This window comes from Pseudophryne corroboree, unplaced genomic scaffold, assembly GCF_028390025.1.
Source record: "Pseudophryne corroboree isolate aPseCor3 unplaced genomic scaffold, aPseCor3.hap2 scaffold_550, whole genome shotgun sequence".
Classification (NCBI taxonomy): domain Eukaryota; kingdom Metazoa; phylum Chordata; class Amphibia; order Anura; family Myobatrachidae; genus Pseudophryne; species Pseudophryne corroboree.
Window position 1 is genome coordinate 389028 of NW_026970150.1, and position 23704 is coordinate 412731.

Here is a 23704-nt window from a genome sequence, read left to right on the forward strand (position 1 = left end):
CTGCCGCAGGTCCTGTCTGAGTGGCAGAGGCCATGGGTCCTCCGATATAAATTCTTGAAGTTCTGGGTACCAAGCTCTTCTTGGCCATCCACGAGTATCGTTCTTACTCCTCGCCTTCTTATTATTCTCAGTACCTTTGGTATGAGAGGCAGAGGGGAGAACACATAAACCGACTGGTACACCCACGGTGTTACCAGAGCGTCCATAGCTATCGCCTGAGGGTCCCTTGACCCGGTGCAATATCTTTTATAGCTTTTTGTTGAGGCGGGACGCCATCATGTCCACCTGTGGCCTTTCCCAATGGTGTACAATCCTATTGGAAGACTTCTGGAGGAAGTCCCCATTCTCCCGGGTGGAGGTCGTGTCTGTTGAGAAGATCTGCTTCCCAGTTGTCCACTCCGGGAATGAACACTGCTGACAGTGCTAACACATGATTTTCCGCCTATCGGAGAATCCTTGTGGCTTCTGCCATCGCCATCCTGCTTCTTGTGCCGCCCTGTTGGTTTACATGGGCGACTGCCGTGATGTTGTCTGATTGGATCAGTACCGGCTGGTTTTGAAGCAGAGGACTTGCCGGCCTCAGGGCATTGTAAATGGCCCTCAGGTCCAGAATATTTATGTGTAGGGAAATAACCTGACTTGACCAAAGTCCCTGGAAATTTCTTCCCTGTGTGACTGCCTCCCAGCCTCAAAGGCTGGAATCCATGGTCACTAGGACCTAGTCCTGTATGCCGAACCTGCGGCCCTCTTGAAGATGGGCACTCTGCAGCCACCACAGTAGAGATACCCTGGTCCTTGGAGACAGGGTTATCAGCCTATGCATCGGAAGATGCGATCCGGACCACTTGTCCAACAGGTCCCTCTGAAAAGTTCTTGTATGGAACCTGCCTAATGGGATTGCTTCGTAGGAAGCTACCATTTTTCCCAGGACTCGCGTGCAATGATGCACCGCTACCTATTTTGGCTTCAGGAGGTCTCTGACTAGAGATGACAACTCCTTGGCTTTCTCCTCCGGGAGAAACACTATTTCTGGTTTATGTCCAGAACCATCCCCAGGAACAGTAGACGTGTCATAGGAACCAGCTGTGACTTTGGACTGTTTAGAATCCAACCATGCTGTTGTAGCACTTTCCAAAATAGTGCTACCCCGACTACCAACTGCTCCTTGGACCTCGCCCTTATAACAAGATTGTCCAAGTACGGGATAATTACAACTCCCTTTTTTTTGAAGGAGTATCAACATTTCGGCCATTACCTTAATAAAACACCCTCGGTGCAATGTACAGTCCAAACGGCAGTGTCTGGACTTGGTAATGGTAATCCTGTACCACAAATCTGAGGTACTCCTGGCGAGGATGGTAAATGGGGACATGCAGGTAAGCATCCTTGATGTCCCAGGATACCATGTAATCCCCCTCGTCCAGGCTTGGAATAACCGCCCTGAGCGATTCCATCTTGAACTTGAATTTTTTTGTTCAAGGATTTTAAATATAAAATGGGTCACACCGAACCATGCGGTTTCGGTACCCCAACCCGTGTGGAATAGTAACCCCGTCCTTATTGAAGTAGGGGCACCTTGAGTATTACCTGCTGGGAATACCGCTTATTAATTGCCTCTAGCACAGCCTCCCTGCCTGAGGGAGTTGTCAGCAAGGCATATTTTAGGAAACGGCTGGGGGGAGACATCTCGAATTCCAGCTTGTACCCCTGGGCGTGCAGGGCATGGCGGCCTTTTGCGGCAATTGGATGTCCCCTAGTTCGCATTAAACACCTCCACCCTCCTTCGGTGTGGGGCTCATGTTGGCTATGCCCCAGCCCCTGAAGAATTCAAGCTGATTTCTTGCAGCAGCTAGGCACTGTAACAGCTCCAGAGCTGCTCTGTAAGGCAAGTAAAAGGGCTTGGGCCCTGCAGCACTACCTGTAGTTCGCATTGTGCGCTGGAAGGCACAAATTAAGCAGACGAGAGAAGTCAGGATAGTGCGCAAGGGCATAGAATGGAGCGGCTCAAGAAAAAAGAAGTGTAAACAGACAGCAAACTAGGCTGGAGAGAGACATGAGACAAAGAGATCTGAATTATACGAGAGCCGACCAGGGGAAACACAAATTATGCAGTCAAGTTTCCCACATTTGGGGGAATCGCAGGAGCAGCACACCCAGAGTGCAATTGGTGAGCCTTGCCCTGGGAGAAGCACATTCATGATCATAGTATCTTACCTAGCAGGTAAGAAGGAGTTGGGCTAGAGCTGGGGAGGGTCGCTGCTCGGGCACCCCCCTGTCAAGTGAAGGAGATCCAACTGAGGCAGCACAAGGGAACTCTCGAAAGAAGAACAAGGCTAGAGGAAGATCTGAGACAAAGAAATCTGACTTTTACCAGAGCTGACCAGAGGAAAGCACAAACACAGTCCCCCACTACCACAAATAATGCTGTCAAGTTTACAACATTTGGGGAAATAACAGGGGTCAGCATACCCAGAATGCAATGAATGAACCTCACCCTGGGAGAACAATCTTCATGACCATGGTATCTCCTATGCAAAATAAGTATGATTTGGGATAGGGCTGGGGAGGGCCGCTGCTCAGGCACATCTCTGTCAAGTAAAGGAGATTCAACTGAGGCAGCACAAGGGAACTCTCATCTGGGGACAACAACTGCAGGAGGTACACATATTTTCAGATGAACATGGGAGGGCAGAAGGCTGCCTAATACTGAAGCACCCCCAAACAACAAACCAAATGCAACAACTAGTGCAAGCATTCCTGGGGGAAGGCCTGCAGCAGATGGATTTGCATATGGTGATGTCATCCAAGCAGTGGGTCAAAGTTGGCTTCAACCCTCGTCTGCATATGAAAAGAGAAAATTGGCATGCAGGGCATGGCGGCCTTTTGCGGTGCTTGGATGACCCCTAGTTCGCATTAAACACCTCCACCCTCCTTCGGTGTGGGGCTCATGATGGCTATGCCCCAGCCCCTGAAGCATTCAAGCTGATTTCTTGCAGCAGCTGGGCACTGTAACAGCTCCAGAGCTGCTCTGTAAGGCAAGTAAAAGGGTGTGGGCCCTGCAGCACTACCTGTAGTTTGCATTGTGCGTTGGAAGGCACAAAGTAAGCAGACGGGAGAAGTCAGGATAGTGCGCAAGGGCATAGAAGGGAGCAACTCAAGAAAAAAGAAGTGGAAACAGACAGCAAACTAGGCTGGAGAGAGACCTGAGACAAAGAGATCTGAATTATATGAGAGCTGACCAGGGGAAACACAAATTATGCAGTCAAGTTTCCCACATTTGGGAAAATCGCAGGAGCAGCACACCCAGAGTGCAATGGGTGATCCTTGTCCTGGGAGAAGCAACTTCATGATCATAGTATCTCACCTGGCAGGTAAGTGGAGTTGGGCTAGAGCTGGGGAGGGTCGCTGCTCGGGCACCCCCCTGTCAAGTGAAGTAGATCCAACTGAGGCAGCACAAGGAAACTCTCGATAGAAGAACAAGGCTAGAGGAAGATCTAAGACAAATAAATCTGACTTTTACCAGAGCTGACCAGAGGAAAGAACAAACACAGTCCCCCACTACCACAAATAATGCAGTCGAGTTTCCCACATTTGTGGAAATCACAGGGGTCAGCAAACCCAGAATGCAATGAATGAACCTCACCCTGGGAGAACAATCTTCATGACCATGGTATCTCCTATGCAAAATAAGTATGATTTGGGATAGGGCTGGGGAGGGCCGCTGCTCAGGCACATCTCTGTCAAGAATTTATAAAGTCTATACATATATATAACCAAATGTCAATATATATATAGAACCCAGTGCTCCTATCAAAACTTATCTATTTCACCAATTTGTTGCTTATTTAATCTTTATACATCTATTAATTTTCACCATATATTATAAAATGGTGCTCCCATAGGTAGTACTGTTCTACTAATAATAAACCAAATTTTAAAGATAATCACACTTGTTATCAAGGGAGCGCAAAAAATAAAATATACAAGCTCTTTATTTTTAAAAAATATATATAGACAGAAGAAACCCACATTCAATAAAATACAATGGAGTCAACATATATAGGCACCACTATCCATATCTAAATGTAATCAGGATCTATTTCATATTGCCCTTGATGACAACGGAATGTTTATTAAAGTGTCCAAAAAATCCTCCTGGATACAGCTGTTGTAATTTAATCGTTACTTTCCAATTGTAATTGATACATTAAATTCCTTCTTGTGGATGAACAGCAACAGTTGTAACCAACGCCTCTTATTTACTGCAGTTAAAGTTCATATGTAACTCACGTGAGTAATGAAAGAAAACAGGGGGAGAGCGCTGTGATGGTTGGTGAAACACAGCGGTATGCTACGACCCCCGTTAACCGTGGCTGGATCTTATTGGCACTCGCGGTCGGGATATTTCTTCCTGCCGTGGGTAGAGACCTCCTTTTGCTCGGTCTCAAATTGCTTTTTCCCCTTCACCGCTGTCTTTACATCAGACGTCCGCCGTGATGTAGCTCGTTCATGAACGGGCTTATATCTCAGCAATCAGAGTGTCCGGTAATCACCTTCTTACGCGTTTCTCCGCTGTTATCCAAGAGCGGTTTCGTCAGAGGATACATCAGCAGCCTAGCAGGCTCTTTTTAAAATGCACCGGACCAATAGTATTACTAATTAGTTGATTGGATACATACATGTACTAATTGGATGCATACATGTAATGACTCACATATGGAACAACTTTCTAATTGCATTTGCACATATAAAGGCATTTCATAATATAAAAATAAGCAACATGGTGATTAAAAATAATAAAATAAGCAACAAGGTGGTTTAAAAAATAACAGAAAATATATAATCTATATACAGATTAACCTATAATCTTTCAATCAATACCTCATATCTATAATCACATATACATAATTCAGAGACTCAGCACTAAGGATCCCCATTTACTTATATAAAACCTTTTAGGGTAACATAAATCCAGGCCACTACTAAAGCAGTTCTTGTGGCGCAGGGGAAACATCACCTGCATTCTATGCAGCTAGTCCCATGTTCGAATCCAACCCGCTCAGCTTAACATCAATATTATTTATTTACTTTTAATGGGATCATTCTATCAATTCATTTTTACCTTTAATTTTTGTTAATATTATTTCTATATTTCATTATTTTAACCCCTGGAATAATTACATTGCTGTTTAAACAACAAAAAGAATTGAAGAAAAAATAAATATTAAACAGACAATTTAAGGATTCGAAGATTTAAATATTTAAAGATTTTAAAATTTAAAACAGGGAGGGGGGGGGGGGAGGGGGGCCTTTTGGGAGAAGGAGGGGAAAATAATAAAAATAGAAAAAAAAATATATATATAGAACCAAGAGAAAGTGTAAAAAGAGGATGGAGGAAGAAATCTGATGTTCATCATTACTAGTGGATTTTACTAAGGAACTTTAAAGAAATACACACAACAGGGTTATACAGTTTCATCCTAAGAGGAAAGCTGTTTCCAAAATAGCTACTTCTAATAATTTTGTTTATTTATTAAACATACAATAAATGGATATTCAATAAATAATATATTAGGTAAATCAATAGATAAAATCTTCAGAGACTGCCAATGTTGTTCTGTTCGATGCTCTCATTCAGACCATCAGGTGTAAGGGTACCCAAAGAAAAAATCCAAAATGCCTCCCTTGTCAAGTAAAGGAGATTCAACTGAGGCAGCACAAGGGAACTCTCATCTGGGGACAACAACTGCAGGGAGAACACATATTTTCAGATGAACATGGGAGGGCAGAAGGCTGCCTAATACTGAAGCACCCCCAAACAACAAACCAAATGCAACAACTAGTACAAGCATTCCTGGGGGAAGGCCTGCAGCAGATGGATTTGCATATGGTGATGTCATCCAAGCAGTGGGTCAAAGTTGGCTTCAACCCTCGTCTGCATATGAAAAGAGAAAAGGGGCGTGCAGGGCATGGCGGCCTTTTGCGGCACTTGGATGACCCCTAGTTCGCATTAAACACCTCCACCCTACTTCGGTGTGGGGCTCATGTTGGCTATGCCCCAGCCCCTGAAGCATTCAAGCTGATTACTTGCAGCAGCTGGGCACTGTAATAGCTCCAGAGCTGCTCTGTAAGGCAACTAAAAGGGTGTGGGCCCTGCAGCACTACCTGTAGTTCGCATTGTGCGTTGGAAGGCACAAAGTAAGCAGACGGGAGAAGTCAAGATAGTGCGCAAGGGCATAGAAGGGAGTGGCTCAAGAAAAGAGAAGTGTAAACAGACAGCAAACTAGGCTGGAGAGAGACATGAGACAAAGAGATCTGAATTATACGAGAGCCAACCAGGGGAAACACAAATTATGCAGTCAAGTTTCCCACATTTGGGGAAATCGCAGGAGCAGCACACCCAGAGTGCAATTGGTGAGCCTTGCCCTGGGAGAAGCACCTTCATGATCATAGTATCTTACCTAGCAGGTAAGAAGGAGTTGGGCTAGAGCTGGGGAGGGTCGCTGCTCGGGCACCCCCCTGTCAAGTGAAGGAGATCCAACTGAGGCAGCACAAGGGAACTCTCGAAAGAAGAACAAGGCTAGAGGAAGATCTGAGACAAAGAAATCTGACTTTTACCAGAGCTGACCAGAGGAAAGCACAAACACAGTCCCCCACTACCACAAATAATGCTGTCAAGTTTACCACATTTGGGGAAATAACAGGGGTCAGCATACCCAGAATGCAATGAATGAACCTCACCCTGGGAGAACAATCTTCATGACCATGGTATCTCCTATGCAAAATAAGTATGATTTGGGATAGGGCTGGGGAGGACCGCTGCTCAGGCACTTCTCTGTCAAGTAAAGGAGATTCAACTGAGGCAGCACAAGGGAACTCTCATCTGGGGACAACAACTGCAGGAGGTACACATATTTTCAGATGAACATGGGAGGGCAGAAGGCTGCCTAATACTGAAGCAACCCCAAACAACAAACCAAATGCAACAACTAGTGCAAGCATTCCTGGGGGAAGGCCTGCAGCAGATGGATTTGCATATGGTGATGTCATCCAAGCAGTAGGTCAAAGTTGGCTTCAACCCTCGTCTGCATATGAAAAGAGAAAATTGGCATGCAGGGCATGGCGGCCTTTTGCGGTGCTTGGATGACCCCTAGTTCGCATTAAACACCTCCACCCTCCTTCGGTGTGGGGCTCATGATGGCTATGCCCCAGCCCCTGAAGCATTCAAGCTGATTTCTTGCAGCAGCTGGGCACTGTAACAGCTCCAGAGCTGCTCTGTAAGGCAAGTAATAGGGTGTGGGCCCTGCAGCACTACCTGTAGTTTGCATTGTGCGTTGGAAGGCACAAAGTAAGCAGACGGGAGGAGAAGTCAGGATAGTGCACAAGGGTATAGAAGGGAGGGGCTCAAGAAAAAAGAAGTGGAAACAGACAGCAAACTAGGCTGGAGAGAGACCTGAGACAAAGAGATCTGAATTATATGAGAGCCGACCAGAGGAAACACAAATTATGCAGTCAAGTTTCCCACATTTGGGGAAATCGCAGGGGCAGCACACCCAGAGTGCAATGGGTGAGCCTTGCCCTGGGAGAAGCAACTTCATGATCATAGTATCTCACCTGGCAGGTAAGTAGGAGTTGGGCTAGAGCTGGGGAGGGTCGCTGCTCGGGCACCCCCCTGTCAAGTGAAGGAGATCCAACTGAGGCAGCACAAGGGAACTCTCGAAAGAAGAACAAGGCTAGAGGAAGATCTGAGACAAAGAAATCTGACTTTTACCAGAGCTGACCAGAGGAAAGCACAAACACAGTCCCCCACTACCACAAATAATGCAGTCGAGTTTCCCACATTTGGGGAAATCACAGGGGTCAGCATACCCAGAATGCAATGAATGAACCTAACCCTGGGAGAACAATCTTCATGACCATGGTATCTCCTATGCAAAATAAGTATGACTTGGGATAGGGCTGGGGAGGGCCGCTGCTCAGGCACATCTCTGTCAAGTAAAGGAGATTCAACTGAGGCAGCACAAGGGAACTCTCATCTGGGGACAACAACTGCAGGGAGAACACATATTTTCAGATGAACATGGGAGGGCAGAAGGCTGCCTAATACTGAAGCACCCCCAAACAACAAACCAAATGCAACAACTAGTGCAAGCATTTCTGGGGGAAGGCCTGCCGCAGATGGATTTGCATATGGTGATGTCATCCAATCAGTGGGTCAAAGTTGACTTCAACCCTTGTCTGCATATCAAAAGAGAAAAGGGGCGTGCAGGGCATGGCGGCCTTTTGCGGCGCTTGGCTGACCCCTAGTTTGCATTAAACACCTCCACCCTCCTTCGGTGTGGGGCTCATGTTGGCTATGCCCCAGCCCCTGAAGCATTTAAGCTGATTTCTTGCAGCAGCTGGGCACTGTAACAGCTCCAGAGCTGCTCTGTAAGGCAAGTAAAAGGGTATGGGCCCTGCAGCACTACCTGTAGTTTGCATTGTGCGTTGGAAGGCACAAAGTAAGCAGACGGGAGAAGTCAGGATAGTGCACAAGGGCATAGAAGGGAGCGGCTCAAGAAAAGAGAAGTGGATCAGACAGCAAACTAGGCTGGAGAGAGACATGAGACAAAGAGATCTGAATTATACGAGAGCCGACCAGGTGAAACACAAATTATGCAGTCAAGTGTCCCACATTTGGGGAAATCGCAGGGACAGCACACCCAGAGTGCAATGGGTGAGCCTTGCCCTGGGAGAAGCAACTAAGTAGGAGTTGGGCTAGAGCTGGGGAGGGTCGCTGCTCGAGCAGCCCCCTGTCAAGTGAAGGAGATCCAACTGAGGCAGCACAAGGGAACTCTCGAAAGAAGAACAAGGCTAGAGGAAGATCTGAGACAAAGAAATCTGACTTTTACCAGAGCTGACCAGAGGAAAGCACAAACACAGTCCCCCACTACCACAAATAATGCAGTCGAGTTTCCCACATTTGGGGAAATCACAGGGGTCAGCATACCCAGAATGCAATGAATGCACCTAACCCTGGGAGAACAATCTTCATGACCATGGTATCTCCTATGCAAAATAAGTATGATTTGGGATAGGGCTGGGGAGGGCCGCTGCTCAGGCACATCTCTGTCAAGTAAAGGAGATTCAACTGAGGCAGCACAAGGGAACTCTCATCTGGGGACAACAACTGCAGGGAGAACACATATTTTCAGATGAACATGGGAGGGCAGAAGGCTGCCTAATACTGAAGCACCCCCAAACAACAAACCAAATGCAACAACTAGTGCAAGCATTCCTGGGGGAAGGCCTGCCGCAGATGGATTTGCATATGGTGATGTCATCCAAGCAGTGGGCCAAAGTTGGCTGGAACCCTCATCTGCATATGAAAAGAGAAAAGGGTTATGCAGGGCATGGCGGCCTTTTGCGGCGCTTGGATGACCCCTAGTTCGCATTAAACACCTCCACCCTCCTTCGGTGTGGGGCTCATGTTGGCTATGCCCCAGCCCCTGAAGCATTTAAGCTGATTTCTTGCAGCAGCTGGGCACTGTAACAGCTCCAGAGCTGCTCTGTAAGGCAAGTAAAAGGGTATGGGCCCTGCAGCACTACCTGTAGTTTGCATTGTGCGTTGGAAGGCACAAAGTAAGCAGACGGGAGAAGTCAGGATAGTGCACAAGGGCATAGAAGGGAGCGGCTCAAGAAAAGAGAAGTGGATCAGACAGCAAACTAGGCTGGAGAGAGACCTGAGACAAAGAGATCTGAATTATACGAGAGCCGACCAGGTGAAACACAAATTATGCAGTCAAGTGTCCCACATTTGGGGAAATCGCAGGGACAGCACACCCAGAGTGCAATGGGTGAGCCTTGCCCTGGGAGAAGCAACTAAGTAGGAGTTGGGCTAGAGCTGGGGAGGGTCGCTGCTCGAGCAGCCCCCTGTCAAGTGAAGGAGATCCAACTGAGGCAGCACAAGGGAACTCTCGAAAGAAGAACAAGGCTAGAGGAAGATCTGAGACAAAGAAATCTGACTTTTACCAGAGCTGACCAGAGGAAAGCACAAACACAGTCCCCCACTACCACAAATAATGCATTCGAGTTTCCCACATTTGGGGAAATCACAGGGGTCAGCATACCCAGAATGCAATGAATGAACCTAACCCTGGGAGATCAATCTTCATGACCATGGTATCTCCTATGCAAAATAAGTATGATTTGGGATAGGGCTGGGGAGGGCCGCTGCTCAGGCACATCTCTGTCAAGTAAAGGAGATTCAACTGAGGCAGCACAAGGGAACTCTCATCTGGGGACAACAACTGCAGGGAGAACACATATTTTCAGATGAACATGGGAGGGCAGAAGGCTGCCTAATACTGAAGCACCCCCAAACAACAAACCAAATGCAACAACTAGTGCAAGCATTTCTGGGGGAAGGCCTGCCGCAGATGGATTTGCATATGGTGATGTCATCCAAGCAGTGGGTCAAAGTTGACTTCAACCCTTGTCTGCATATCAAAAGAGAAAAGGGGCGTGCAGGGCATGGCGGCCTTTTGCGGCGCTTGGCTGACCCCTAGTTTGCATTAAACACCTCCACCCTCCTTCGGTGTGGGGCTCATGTTGGCTATGCCCCAGCCCCTGAAGCATTTAAGCTGATTTCTTGCAGCAGCTGGGCACTGTAACAGCTCCAGAGCTGCTCTGTAAGGCAAGTAAAAGGGTATGGGCCCTGCAGCACTACCTGTAGTTTGCATTGTGCGTTGGAAGGCACAAAGTAAGCAGACGGGAGAAGTCAGGATAGTGCACAAGGGCATAGAAGGGAGCGGCTCAAGAAAAAAGAAGTGGAAACAGACAGCAAACTAGGCTGGAGAGAGACCTGAGACAAAGAGATCTGAATTATACGAGAGCCGACCAGGTGAAACACAAATTATGCAGTCAAGTGTCCCACATTTGGGGAAATCGCAGGGGCAGCACACCCAGAGTGCAATGGGTGAGCCTTGCCCTGGGAGAAGCAACTTCATGATCATAGTATCTCACCTGGCAGGTAAGTAGGAGTTGGGCTAGAGCTGGGGAGGAGTCGCTGCTCGAGCAGCCCCCTGTCAAGTGAAGGAGATCCAACTGAGGCAGCACAAGGGAACTCTCGAAAGAAGAACAAGGCTAGAGGAAGATCTGAGACAAAGAAATCTGACTTTTACCAGAGCTGACCAGAGGAAAGCACAAACACAGTCCCCCACTACCACAAATAATGCAGTCGAGTTTCCCACATTTGGGGAAATCACAGGGGTCAGCATACCCAGAATGCAATGAATGCACCTAACCCTGGGAGAACAATCTTCATGACCATGGTATCTCCTATGCAAAATAAGTATGATTTGGGATAGGGCTGGGGAGGGCCGCTGCTCAGGCACATCTCTGTCAAGTAAAGGAGATTCAACTGAGGCAGCACAAGGGAACTCTCATCTGGGGACAACAACTGCAGGGAGAACACATATTTTCAGATGAACATGGGAGGGCAGAAGGCTGCCTAATACTGAAGCACCCCCAAACAACAAACCAAATGCAACAACTAGTGCAAGCATTCCTGGGGGAAGGCCTGCCGCAGATGGATTTGCATATGGTGATGTCATCCAAGCAGTGGGCCAAAGTTGGCTGGAACCCTCATCTGCATATGAAAAGAGGAAAGGGTTTTGCAGGGCATGGCGGCCTTTTGCGGCGCTTGGATGACCCCTAGTTCGCATTAAACACCTCCACCCTCCTTCGGTGTGGGGCTCATGTTGGCTATGCCCCAGCCCCTGAAGCATTCAAGCTGATTTCTTGCAGCAGCTGGGCACTGTAACAGCTCCAGAGCTGCTCTGTAAGGCAAGTAAAAAGGTGTGGGCCCTGCAGCACTACCTGTAGTTCGCATTGTGCGTTGGAAGGCACAAAGTAAGCAGACGGGAGAAGTTAGGATAGTGCGCAAGGGCATAGAAGGGAGCTGCTCAAGAAAAGAGAAGTGGAAACAGACAGCAAACTAGGCTGGATAGAGACCTGAGACAAAGAGATCTGAATTATACGAGAGCCGACCAGGGGAAACACAAATTATGCCGTCAAGTGTACCACATTTGGGGAAATCGCAGGAGCAGCACACCCAGAGTGCAATGGGTGAGCCTTTCCCTGGGAGAAGCACCTTCATAATCATAGTATCTCACCTGGCAGGTAAGTAGGAGTTGGGCTAGAGCTGGGGAGGGTCGCTGCTCGGGTACCCCCCTGTCAAATGAAGGAGATCCAACTGAGGCAGCACAAGGGAACTCTCGAAAAAAGAACAAGGCTAGAGGAAGATCTGAGACAAAGAAATCTGACTTTTACCAGAGCTGACCAGAGGAAAGCACAAACACAGTCCCCCACTACCACAAATAATGCAGTCGAGTTTCCCACATTTGGGGAAATCACAGGGGTCAGCATACCCAGAATGCAATGAATGAACCTCACCCTGGGAGAACAATCTTCATGACCATGGTATCTCCTATGCAAAATAAGTATGATTTGGGATAGGGCTGGGGAGGGCCGCTGCTCAGGCACATCTCTGTCAAGTAAAGGAGATTCAACTGAGGCAGCACAAGGGAACTCTCATCTGGGGACAACAACTGCAGGGAGAACACATATTTTCAGATGAATATGGGAGGGCAGAAGGCTGCCTAATACTGAAGCACCCCCAAACAACAAACCAAATGCAACAACTAGTACAAGCATTCCTGGGGGAAGGTCTGCAGAAGACGGATTTGCATACGGTGATGTCATCCAAGCAGTGGGCCAAAGTTGGCTGGAACCCTCATCTGCATATGAAAAGAGAAAAGGGGTATGCAGGGCATGGCGGCCTTTTGCGGCGCTTGGATGACCCTTAGTTCGCATTAAACACCCCCACCCTCCTTCGGTGTGGGGCTCATGTTGGCCATGCCCCAGCCCCTGAAGCATTCAAGCTGATTTCTTGCAGCAGCTTGGCACTGTAACAGCTCCAGAGCTGCTCTGTAAGGCAAGTAAAAGGGTGTGGGCCCTGCAGCACTACCTGTAGTTTGCATTGTGCATTGTAAGGTACAAAGTAAGCGGATGGGAGGAGAAGTCAGGATAGTGCACAAGGGTATAGAAGGGAGGGGCTCAAGAAAAAAGAAGTGGAAACAGACAGCAAACTAGGCTGGAGAGAGACCTGAGACAAAGAGATCTGAATTATATGAGAACCGACCAGGGGAAACACAAATTATGCAGTCAAGTTTCCCACATTTGGGGAAATCGCAGGGGCAGCACACCCAGAGTGCAATGGGTGAGCCTTGCCCTGGGAGAAGCAACTTCATGATCATAGTATCTCACCTGGCAGGTAAGTAGGAGTTGGGCTAGAGCTGGGGAGGGTCGCTGCTCGGGCACCCCCCTGTCAAGAGAAGGAGATCCAACTGAGGCAGCACAAGGGAACTCTCGAAAGAAGAACAAGGCTAGAGGAAGATCTGAAACAAAGAAATCTGACTTTTACCAGAGCTAACCAGAGGAAAGCACAAACACAGGCCCCCACTACCACAAATAATGCAGTCAAGTTTCCCACATTTGGGGAAATCACAGGGGTCAGCATACCCAGAATGCAATGAATGAACCTAACCCTGGGAGAACAATCTTCATGACCATGGTATCTCCTATGCAAAATAAGTATGATTTGGGATAGGGCTGGGGAGGGCCGCTGCTCAGGCACATCTCTGTCAAGTAAAGGAGATTCAACTGAGGCAGCACAAGGGAACTCTCACCTGGGGACAACAACTGCAGGGAAAACACATATTTTCAGATGAACATGGGAGGGCAGAAGGCTGCCTAATACTGAAGCACCCCCAAACAACAAACCAAATGCAACAACTAGTGCAAGCATTCCTGGGGGAAGGCCTGCCGCAGATGGATTTGCATATGGTGATGTCATCCAAGCAGTTGGTCAAAGTTGGCTTCAACCCTCGTCTGCATATGAAAAGAGAAAAGGGGCGTGCATGGCATGGCGGCCTTTTGCGGAGCTTGGCTGACCCCTAGTTTGCATTGAACACCTCCACCCTCCTTCGGTGTGGGGCTCATGTTGGCAATGCCCCAGCCCCTGAAGCATTCAAGCTGATTTCTTGCTGCAGCTGGGCACTGTAACAGCTCCAGAGCTGCTCTGTAAGGCAAGTAAAAGGGTGTGGGTCCTGCAGCACTACCTGTAGTTTGCATTGTGCATTGGAAGGCACAAAGTAAGCAGACGGGAGGAGAAGTCAGGATAGTGTACAAGGGTATAAAAGGGAGGGGCTCAAGAAAAAAGAAGTGGAAACAGACAGCAAACTAGGCTGGAGAGAGACCTGAGACAAAGAGATCTGAATTATACGAGAGCCGACCAGGTGAAACACAAATTATGCAGTCAAGTGTCCCACATTTGGGGAAATCGCAGGGGCAGCACACCCAGAGTGCAATGGGTGAGCCTTGCCCTGGGAGAAGCAACTTCATGATCATAGTATCTCACCTGGCAGGTAAGTAGGAGTTGGGCTAGAGCTGGGGAGGGTCGCTGCTCGAGCAGCCTCCTGTCAAGTGAAGGAGATCCAACTGAGGCAGCACAAGGGAACTCTCGAAAGAAGAACAGGGCTAGAGGAAGATCTGAGACAAAGAAATCTGACTTTTACCAGAGCTGACCAGAGGAAAGCACAAACACAGTCCCCCACTACCACAAATAATGCAGTTGAGTTTCCCACATTTGGGGAAATCACAGGGGTCAGCATACCCAGAATGCAATGAATGAACCTAACCCTGGGAGAACAATCTTCATGACCATGGTATCTCCTATGCAAAATAAGTATGATTTGGGATAGGGCTGGGGAGGGCCGCTGCTCAGGCACATCTCTGTCAAGTAAAGGAGATTCAACTGAGGCAGCACAAGGGAACTCTCATCTGGGGACAACAACTGCAGGGAGAACACATATTTTCAGATGAACATGGGAAGGCAGAAGGCTGCCTAATACTGAAGCACCCCCAAACAACAAACCAAATGCAACAACTAGTGCAAGCATTCCTGGGGGATGGCCTGCCGCAGATGGATTTGCATATGGTGATGTCATCCAAGCAGTGGGTCAAAGTTGGCTTCAACCCTCGTCTGCATATGAAAAGAGAAAAGGGTTATGCAGGGCATGGCGGCCTTTTGCGGCGCTTGGCTGACCCCTAGTTTGCATTAAACACCTCCACCCTCCTTTGGTGTGGGGCTCATGTTGGCTATGCCCCAGCCCCTGAAGCATTCAAGCTGATTTCTTGCAGCAGCTGGGCACTGTAACAGCTCCAGAGCTGCTCTGTAAGGCAAGTAAAAGGGTGTGGGCCCTGCAGCACTACCTGTAGTTTGCATTGTGCGTTGGAAGGCACAAAGTAAGCAGACGGGAGAAGTCAGGATAGTGCGCAAGGGCATAGAAGGGAGCGGCTCAAGAAAAGAGAAGTGGAAACGGACAGCAAACTAGGCTGGAGAGAGACCTGAGACAAAGAGATCTGAATTATACGAGAGCCGACCAGGGGAAACACAAATTATGCAGTCAAGTTTCCCACATTTGGGGAAATCGCAGGAGCAGCACACCCAGAGTGCAATGGGTGAGCCTTGCCCTGGGAGAAGCACCTTCATGATCATAGTATCTCACCTGGCAGGTAAGTAGGAGTTGGGCTAGAGCTGGGGAGGGTCGCTGCTCGGGCACCCCCCTGTCAAGTGAAGGAGATCCAACTGAGGCAGCACAAGGGAACTCTCGAAAGAAAAACAAGGCTAGAGGAAGATCTGAGACAAAGAAATCTGACTTTTACCAGAGCTGACCAGAGGAAAGCACAAACACAGTCCCCCACTACCACAAATAATGCAGTCGAGTTTCCCACATTTGGGGAAATCACAGAGGTCAGCATACCCAGAATGCAATGAATGAACCTCACCCTGGGAGAACAATCTTCATGACCATGGTATCTCCTATGCAAAATAAGTATGATTTGGGATAGGGCTGGGGAGGGCTGCTGCTCAGGCACATCTCTGTCAAGTAAAGGAGATTCAACTGAGGCAGCACAAGGGAACTCTCATCTGGGGACAACAACTGCAGGGAGAACACATATTTTCAGATGAACATGGGAGGGCAGAAGGCTGCCTAATACTGAAGCACCCCCAAACAACAAACCAAATGCAACAACTAGTGCAAGCATTCCTGGGGGAAGGCCTGCAGCAGATGGGTTTGCATATGGTGATGTCATCCAAGCAGTGGGTCAAAGTTGGCTTCAACCCTCGTCTGCATATGAAAAGAGAAAAGGGGCGTGCAGGGCATGGCGGCCTTTTGCGGCGCTTGGCTGACCCCTAGTTTGCATTAAACACCTCCACCCTCCTTCGGTGTGGGGCTCATATTGGCTATGCCCCAGCCCCTGAAGCATTCAAGCTGATTTCTTGCAGTAGCTGGGCACTGTAACAGCTCCAGAGCTGCTCTGTACGGCAAGTAAAAGGGTGTGGGCCCTGCAGCACTACCTGTAGTTTGCATTGTGCATTGGAAGGCACAAAGTAAGCAGACGGGAGAAGTCAGGATCGTGCGCAAGGGCATAGAAGGGAACGGCTCAAGAAAAGAGAAGTGGAAACAGACAGCAAACTAGGCTGGAGAGAGACCTGAGACAAAGAGATCTGAATTATACGAGATCCGACCACGGGAAACACAAATTATGCAGTCAAGTTTCCCACATTTGGGGAAATCGCAGGAGCAGCACACCCAGAGTGCAATGGGTGAGCCTTGCCCTGGGAGAAGCACCTTCATGATCATAGTATCTCACCTGGCAGGTAAGTAGGAGTTGGGCTAGAGCTGGGGAGGGTCGCTGCTCGGGCACCCCCCTGTCAAGTGAAGGAGATCCAACTGAGGCAGCACAAGGGAACTCTCGAAAGAAAAACAAGGCTAGAGGAAGATCTGAGACAAAGAAATCTGACTTTTACCAGAGCTGACCAGAGGAAAGCACAAACACAGTCCCCCACTACCACAAATAATGCAGTCGAGTTTCCCCCATTTGGGGAAATCACAGGAGTCAGCATACCCAGAATGCAATGAATGAACCTCACCCTGGGAGAACAATCTTCATGACCATGGTATCTCCTATGCAAAATAAGTATGATTTGGGATAGGGCTGGGGAGGGCCGCTGCTCAGGCACATCTCTGTCAAGTAAAGGAGATTCAACTGAGGCAGCACAAGGGAACTCTCATCTGGGGACAACAACTGCAGGGAGAACACATCTTTTTTAGATGAACATGGGAGGGCAGAAGGCTGCCTAATACTGAAGCACCCCCAAACTAAAATTCTAGTTTCTCTAATGTCCTAGAGTATGCTGGGGACTCCGTAAGGACCATGGGGATAGACGGGCTCCGCAGGAGACATGGGCACTTTAAGAAAGACTTTAGTTCTGGGTGTGCACTGGCTCCTCCCTCTATGCCCCTCCTCCATACCTCAGTTTGATACTGTGCCCATTTGAAACTGGGTGCTTTTCAGGAGCTCTCCTGAGCTTTCTGACAGAAAGTATTTTGTTAGGTTTTTAATTTTCAGGGAGCACTGCTGGCAACAAACTCCCTGCATCGAGGGACTGAGGGGAGAGAAGCAGCCCTACTCTCTGAGTTGCAAGGTCCTGCTTCTTAGGCTACTGGACACAATTAGCTCCAGAGGGATTGGTACGCAGGATCTCACCCTCGCCGTCCGTCCCAGAGCCGCGCCGCCGTCCCCCTTGCAGATTCAGAAGATAGAAGCCGGGTGAGTATGAGAAGAAAAGAAGACTTCAGAGGCGGCAGAAGAGTTCATGATCTTCACTGAGGTAACGCACAGCACTGCAGCTGTGCACCATTGCTCCCATACACCTCACATACTCCGGTCACTGTAAGGGTGCAGGGCGCAGGGGGGGCGCCCTGGGCAGCAATATAAACCTCTTTTTGGCAAAAATATAACATATATACAGCTGGGCACTGTATATGTATGAGCCCCTGCCAATTTTACAGTTTAAGCGGGACAGAAGCCCGCCGCCGAGGGGGCGGGGCTTCTCCCTCAGCACTCACCAGCGCCATTTTTTCTCCACAGCACCGCAGAGAGGAAGCTGCCCGGACTCTCCCCTGCTTATACCATGGTAGACAAGAGGGTTGAAAAGAGAGGGGGGGCACATAATTCGGCGCAAATGACATACAGCAGCGCTACTGGACAAACATTAAGTTACTGTGTTATTCCTGGGTTATATAGCGCTGGGGTGTGTGCTGGCATGCTCTCTCTCTCTGTCTCTCCAATGGGCCTTGTGGGGAAACTGTCTTCAGAAAAGCATTCCCTGTGTGTGTGTGGTGTGTCGGTACACGTATGTCGACATGTCTGAGGAAGATGGCTATATTAGAGAGGAGCGGGAGCAAATGAATGTGGTGTCTCCGCCGACACCTGATTGGATGGATATGTGGAATGTTTTAAATGCTAGTGTAAACTCATTGCACAAAAGATTAGACAAGGCTGAAGCTTTGGGACAGTCAGGGTCTCAACCCATGCCTGATCATATGTCGCAGGGACTGTCAGGGTCTCATAAGTGCCCACTATCCCAGATTGTTGACACAGATACCGACACGGATTCTGACTCCAGTGTCGATTACGTTGATGCAAAGTTACAGCCAAAATTGGCAAAATCCATTCGATATAGGATTATGGCAATAAAAGATGTTTTGCACATCACAGAGGAACCCCCTGTCCCTGACAAGAGGGTACATATGTACAAGGGAAAGAAGCCTGAGGTAACCTTTCCCCCCTCACACGAGCTGAACGAGTTATGTGAAAAAGCTTGGGAATCTCCAGATAAAAGACTGCAGATTTCCAGAAGGATTCTTATGGCGTATCCTTTCCCATCAACGGATAGGTTACGATGGGAATCCTCCCCTAGGATGGACAAAGCATTAACACGCACAGCTACAGCTGGAAAATCAAATTTTTTACCTTATGTTCCCTCACAGCATAAGAAAGCTCTGCATTATCAAATGCAGTCCTTTCGGTCACAAAGAAACAAGAAAGTGTGAGGTGCGTCCTTTCTTGCCAGAGGTAGGGGCAGAGGAAAAAAGATGCACAACACAGCTAGCTCCCAGGAACAGAAGTCCTCCCCGGCCTCTACAAAATCTACTGCATGACGCTGGGGCTCCACTGGCGGAGTCCGGCCCATGAGATGTCATGCAGCCGCTCTGACCACGCCTCCTGTTTCTCCGTTGCCGACCCAATATTGAAACCCTGCCCCCGCACCGCTCCATCTCTGACTTGGGAATGGAGTGTTGTTGACCCCCCTCCCCCCCCCTGCACCGATTGACTGGCAGAGGCGATCGCATTATCTGCAGGCGGATGCGTATGCTCTTAGCAATTTTTGCAGTTGGATTGCTTATTGCGATTGCAATCCAACCCGAATCAGGCCCTATTACCTATCACAATGCACTGCGGGTAGTACAATATGGGGTTAATATAGGAGAAAACCCCCCAGAGCTGTGCTCCTTAACTGTCCCTGGTGGCTAGTGGAGCAGCTGCCCAGTAATCAGTGTCCACGCCAGTGCGCACACGGCCCGCCCCCTACAGCCACGCTGGATCACAGTATAAAGCGGGCACAGAAGACCCTTACCACCCTTTCATCAGCGGCCTCGTGATCCCGGAGGGCGGTGTGTGTGTGACTGACCTTAGGAAGAAACCGGAGCCTCCGCTGCAGTGACCCAGCAACCGGGGCACTGGAGTATACTGTGCCGCTGGGAGTGATGGAGCTGCAGTAAATATGTCTATTAGACCTAGCCTGCTGCAGCCCTTGTAGATTCTTATTAAAAAAGTTCTTCTTTTCTTGTCAAAATTAATAGCTAAGAATAGGATGCCTGAGGCAGCCCCCTGTTAAGTGGCCTGCTACTGAAGGCACCAACTACAAACTGAGCTCCCTGTTCATGGAAGCGAGGTTATAGAGGAGGGGGCGCTGAGTATCTTGTGAACAGTCAAAAGCTTTGAGCTTGTTGGTGCCTCAGATCAAGATCCTACTCTACACCCCAATATGAATCCTTGTGGAGTCCAGTGTACCCCACAGAAGAAAAAAATGTGTCACAACCATTGGCAGCAACATAAGAATAGCTGCTGATGGGCACAATTGAGAAAGGAAGGGGGAAAACATTTGAATCCAGCACATATATGTAATTCGAATATGTAATTTGTACCTTCCTACTTTAAAATGTAATGGATGAACCTCACCCTGTGAGAACTATCTTCATGATCAAGAGATCTCATATGCAAGATAAGTATGTGTTGGGATAGGGCTGTGGAGGGCGGCTGCTCGGGCACACCCCCGTCAAGTTAAGGAGATTCAACTGAGGAAGCACAAGGGAACTCTCATCTGGGGACAACAACTGCAGGGAGAACACATTTTCAGATGAATGTGGGAGGGCAGAAGGCTGCCTAATACTGAAGCACCCCCAAACAACAAACCAAATGCAACAACTAGTGCAAGCATTCCTGGGGGAAGGCCTGCAGCAGATGGATCCAATAACAGCTCCAGAGTTGCTCTACAAGACAAGTAAAAGGGTGTGAGCCCTGCAGCACCACCTGTACTTTGCATACACACATATAGGACAGCATCTCTTATATGCCCCAGGGTCAATAAAATAGTATCCTTATCTAGGGTATCCATCCCCTCAGATAAGGTATCCGTCCATGCTGCTACAGCACTACACACCCAGGCCGACGCAATTGCCGGTCTGAGTAAGGTACCCGAATGTGTATAAATGGACTTCAGGGTTATCTCCTGTTTGCGGTCAGCAGACTCTTTGAGGGTAGCCGTATCCTGGGACGGGAGGGCTACCTTCTTGGATAAGCGTGTTAATGCTTTGTCCACCCTAGGGGAGGATTCCCATCTTAACCTATCCATTGATGGGAAAGGATACGCCATAAGAATCCTTCTGGAAATCTGCAGTCTTTTATCTGGAGATTCCCAAGCTTTTTCACATAACTCGTTCAGCTCGTGTGAGGGGGGAAAGGTTACCTCAGGCTTCTTTCCCTTGTACTTATGTACCCTCTTGTCAGGGACAGGGGGTTCCTCTGTGATGTGCAAAACATCTTTTATTGCCATAATCCTATATCGAATGGATTTTGCCAATTTTGGCTGTAACTTTGCATCATCGTAATCGACACTGGAGTCAGAATCCGTGTCAGTATCTGTGTCAACAATCTGGGATAGTGGGCGCTTATGAGACCCTGACAGTCCCTGCGACATAGGATCAGGCATGGGTTGAGACCCTGACTGTCCCGAAGCTTCAGCCTTGTCTAATCTTTTGTGCACTGAGTTTACACTAGCATTTAAAACATTCCACATATCCATCCAATCAGCTGTCGCAGAGACACCACATTAATTTGCTCCCGCTCCTCTCTAATATAGCCTTCTTCCTCAGACATGTCGACACACGTGTACCGACACACCACACACACAGGGAATGCTTTTTCTGAAAACAGTTTCCCCACAAGGCCCTTTGGAGAGACAGAGAGAGAGAGTATGCCAGCACACACCCCAGCGCTATATAACCCAGGAATAACACAGTAACTTAATGTTTGCCCAGTAGTGCTGCTGTATGTAATTTGCGCCGAATTATGTGCCCCCCCCCCTCTTTTCAACCCTCTTGTCTACCGTGGTTTCAGCAGGCGAGAGTCTGGGGAGCTGCCTCAGCGGTGCTGTGGAGAAAAAATGGCGCTGGTGAGTGCTGAGGGAGAAGCCCCGCCCCCTCGGCGGCGGGCTTCTGTCCCGCTTAAACTGTAAAATTGGCGGGGGCTCATACATATATACAGTGCTCAGCTGTATATATGTTATATTTTTGGCAAAAAGAGGTTTATATTGCTGCCCAGGGCGCCCTGCACCCTTACAGTGACCAGAGTATGTGAGGTGTATGGGAGCATTGGCGCACAGCTGCAGTGCTGTGCGTTACTTCAGTGAAGATCATGAAGTCTTCTGCCACCGCTGAAGTCTCTTTTCTTCTCATACTCACCCGGCTTCTATCTTCCGGCTCTGCGAGGGGGACGGCGGCGCGGCTCTGGGACGGACGGTGAGGGTGAGATCCTGCGTACCAATCCCGCTGGAGCTAATGGTGTCCAGTAGCCTAAGAAGCAGGACCTTGCAACTCAGAGAGTAGGGCTGCTTCTCTCCCCTCAGTCCCTCGATGCAGGGAGTCTGTTGCCAGCAGTGCTCCCTGAAAATTAAAAACCTAACAAAATACTTTCTGTCAGAAAGCTCAGGAGAGCTCCTGAAAAGCACACAGTTTCCACTGGGCACAGTATCAAACTGAGGTATGGAGTAGGGGCATAGAGGGAGGAGCCTCTGCACACCCAGAACTAAAGTCTTTCTTAAAGTGCCCATGTCTCCTGCGGAGCCCGTCTATCCCCATGGTCCTTACAGAGTCCCCAGCATCCTCTAGGACGTTAGAGAAAATAGGATTTTAATACCTACCGGTAAATCCTTTTCTCTTAGTCCGTAGAGGATGCTTGGCACCCGTCCCAGTGCGTACTGTGTCTGCAGTTATTAAATGGCCCTTAACTCCAGAACATTTATGTGGAGACAACTTTCCCGACTTGACCATCTTCCTTGGATGTTTTCCCCCTGTGTGACTGCTCCCCAGCCTCGGAGGGTTGCATCCGTGGTCCCTAGGATCCAGTCCTGGATCCCGAACCATCGCCCCTCTAGGAGGTGAGAACTGTGCAGCCGCCAATGGAGTGATATTCTGGTCTTGGAAGACAGGATTATCCTCCGGTGCATGTGTAGGTGGGATCCGGACAACTTGTCCAACAGGTCCCACTGGAACACTCTAGCATGGAACCTGCCAAACTGAATGGCCTCGTAGGCCGCAACCATCTTCCCCAGCAACCGAATGCTATGGAGGCTATGGAGATCCAGAGTCTGGTCAAACAAATTCTGAAACCAGCAAGAGTGTTAATCCATCAATATGGATTAACACTCTTGCTGGTTTCAGAATTTGTTTGACCAGACTCTGGATCTCCATAGCCTTTCCACTGGAAGAAAACCTCTTCTGTGTCCAGTATCACTCCCAAAAACAACAACCGCGTCATTGGGACCAACTGCGATTTTGGCAAGTTTAGGAGCCAACCATGTTGTTGAAGAACGGTCAGGGAGAGTGCAATGTTTTGCAACAACTGGTCCCTGGGTCTCGCCTTTATCAAGAGATCATCCAAGTATGGGATAATTGTGACTCCTTGCTTGCGAAGGAGAACCATCATTTCCGCCATCACCCTGGTGAAAATCCTCGGAGCCGTGGACAGACCAAACGGCAACGTCTGAAATTGGTTTTGACAATACTGAATTGCAAACCTCAGGTAGCTTGATGCAGTGGCTAAACGGAACATGTAAGTAGGCATCCTTATGTCTACCAAAACCATGAAATCTCCTTCCTCCGGACTGGAGATCCCTACCCTGAGAGATTCCATCTTGAAATTGAATTTCTTTAGGTAGAAATTGAGGGATTTCAGATTTCAGATTGGTCTGACTGAGCCTTCCGGCTTCGGGACCACGAAGAGGCTTGAATAAAAGCCTTCTCCCTGCTGACTAAGGCCGATTTGAACAATCGGTGAGGGGGAACGTCTTGAAACCCCAGTTTGTACCCTTGGGACACTATTTGTAAAACCCACGAGTCCAGGTCCAAATTAATCCAGAACTGACTGAAGTGTTTTAGACGTGCCCCCACTGGTGTGGGCTCCTGCAAGA

At 48.7% G+C, this 23704-nt stretch overlaps 20 non-coding genes and 2 pseudogenes across 20 annotated transcripts; all 22 read right to left on the reverse strand.

Moving 5' to 3' along the window:
* Positions 1–2066: 2066 nt before the first annotated feature.
* Positions 2067–2229, reverse strand: LOC135032613 (U1 spliceosomal RNA). Its single transcript, XR_010228108.1, has one exon. It is a non-coding gene; the product is annotated as a U1 spliceosomal RNA (small nuclear RNA).
* Positions 2230–2381: 152 nt separating this feature from the next.
* LOC135032638 (U1 spliceosomal RNA) lies at positions 2382–2545 on the reverse strand. Its single transcript, XR_010228130.1, has one exon. It is a non-coding gene; the product is annotated as a U1 spliceosomal RNA (small nuclear RNA).
* A 692-nt stretch (positions 2546–3237) lies between these two features.
* Positions 3238–3379, reverse strand: LOC135032654 (U1 spliceosomal RNA; annotated as a pseudogene).
* A 151-nt stretch (positions 3380–3530) lies between these two features.
* LOC135032629 (U1 spliceosomal RNA) lies at positions 3531–3694 on the reverse strand. The gene has a single exon (XR_010228122.1). It is a non-coding gene; the product is annotated as a U1 spliceosomal RNA (small nuclear RNA).
* Positions 3695–6313: 2619 nt separating this feature from the next.
* Positions 6314–6476, reverse strand: LOC135032612 (U1 spliceosomal RNA). Its single transcript, XR_010228107.1, has one exon. It is a non-coding gene; the product is annotated as a U1 spliceosomal RNA (small nuclear RNA).
* A 152-nt stretch (positions 6477–6628) lies between these two features.
* LOC135032633 (U1 spliceosomal RNA) lies at positions 6629–6792 on the reverse strand. Its single transcript, XR_010228125.1, has one exon. It is a non-coding gene; the product is annotated as a U1 spliceosomal RNA (small nuclear RNA).
* Positions 6793–7466: 674 nt separating this feature from the next.
* LOC135032644 (U1 spliceosomal RNA) lies at positions 7467–7629 on the reverse strand. Its single transcript, XR_010228135.1, has one exon. It is a non-coding gene; the product is annotated as a U1 spliceosomal RNA (small nuclear RNA).
* A 152-nt stretch (positions 7630–7781) lies between these two features.
* Positions 7782–7945, reverse strand: LOC135032620 (U1 spliceosomal RNA). Its single transcript, XR_010228113.1, has one exon. It is a non-coding gene; the product is annotated as a U1 spliceosomal RNA (small nuclear RNA).
* Positions 7946–8901: 956 nt separating this feature from the next.
* Positions 8902–9065, reverse strand: LOC135032625 (U1 spliceosomal RNA). Its single transcript, XR_010228118.1, has one exon. It is a non-coding gene; the product is annotated as a U1 spliceosomal RNA (small nuclear RNA).
* Positions 9066–10021: 956 nt separating this feature from the next.
* Positions 10022–10185, reverse strand: LOC135032619 (U1 spliceosomal RNA). Its single transcript, XR_010228112.1, has one exon. It is a non-coding gene; the product is annotated as a U1 spliceosomal RNA (small nuclear RNA).
* A 671-nt stretch (positions 10186–10856) lies between these two features.
* Positions 10857–11019, reverse strand: LOC135032648 (U1 spliceosomal RNA). The gene has a single exon (XR_010228139.1). It is a non-coding gene; the product is annotated as a U1 spliceosomal RNA (small nuclear RNA).
* A 153-nt stretch (positions 11020–11172) lies between these two features.
* Positions 11173–11336, reverse strand: LOC135032626 (U1 spliceosomal RNA). Its single transcript, XR_010228119.1, has one exon. It is a non-coding gene; the product is annotated as a U1 spliceosomal RNA (small nuclear RNA).
* A 671-nt stretch (positions 11337–12007) lies between these two features.
* On the reverse strand, positions 12008–12170 carry LOC135032653 (U1 spliceosomal RNA). The gene has a single exon (XR_010228144.1). It is a non-coding gene; the product is annotated as a U1 spliceosomal RNA (small nuclear RNA).
* A 152-nt stretch (positions 12171–12322) lies between these two features.
* On the reverse strand, positions 12323–12486 carry LOC135032617 (U1 spliceosomal RNA). The gene has a single exon (XR_010228110.1). It is a non-coding gene; the product is annotated as a U1 spliceosomal RNA (small nuclear RNA).
* Positions 12487–13160: 674 nt separating this feature from the next.
* On the reverse strand, positions 13161–13323 carry LOC135032643 (U1 spliceosomal RNA). Its single transcript, XR_010228134.1, has one exon. It is a non-coding gene; the product is annotated as a U1 spliceosomal RNA (small nuclear RNA).
* Positions 13324–13475: 152 nt separating this feature from the next.
* On the reverse strand, positions 13476–13639 carry LOC135032630 (U1 spliceosomal RNA). The gene has a single exon (XR_010228123.1). It is a non-coding gene; the product is annotated as a U1 spliceosomal RNA (small nuclear RNA).
* Positions 13640–14313: 674 nt separating this feature from the next.
* Positions 14314–14476, reverse strand: LOC135032649 (U1 spliceosomal RNA). The gene has a single exon (XR_010228140.1). It is a non-coding gene; the product is annotated as a U1 spliceosomal RNA (small nuclear RNA).
* A 152-nt stretch (positions 14477–14628) lies between these two features.
* Positions 14629–14792, reverse strand: LOC135032618 (U1 spliceosomal RNA). The gene has a single exon (XR_010228111.1). It is a non-coding gene; the product is annotated as a U1 spliceosomal RNA (small nuclear RNA).
* Positions 14793–15463: 671 nt separating this feature from the next.
* LOC135032642 (U1 spliceosomal RNA) lies at positions 15464–15626 on the reverse strand. The gene has a single exon (XR_010228133.1). It is a non-coding gene; the product is annotated as a U1 spliceosomal RNA (small nuclear RNA).
* A 152-nt stretch (positions 15627–15778) lies between these two features.
* On the reverse strand, positions 15779–15942 carry LOC135032621 (U1 spliceosomal RNA). Its single transcript, XR_010228114.1, has one exon. It is a non-coding gene; the product is annotated as a U1 spliceosomal RNA (small nuclear RNA).
* Positions 15943–16624: 682 nt separating this feature from the next.
* LOC135032641 (U1 spliceosomal RNA) lies at positions 16625–16776 on the reverse strand (annotated as a pseudogene).
* Positions 16777–16928: 152 nt separating this feature from the next.
* LOC135032627 (U1 spliceosomal RNA) lies at positions 16929–17092 on the reverse strand. The gene has a single exon (XR_010228120.1). It is a non-coding gene; the product is annotated as a U1 spliceosomal RNA (small nuclear RNA).
* Positions 17093–23704: the final 6612 nt, after the last annotated feature.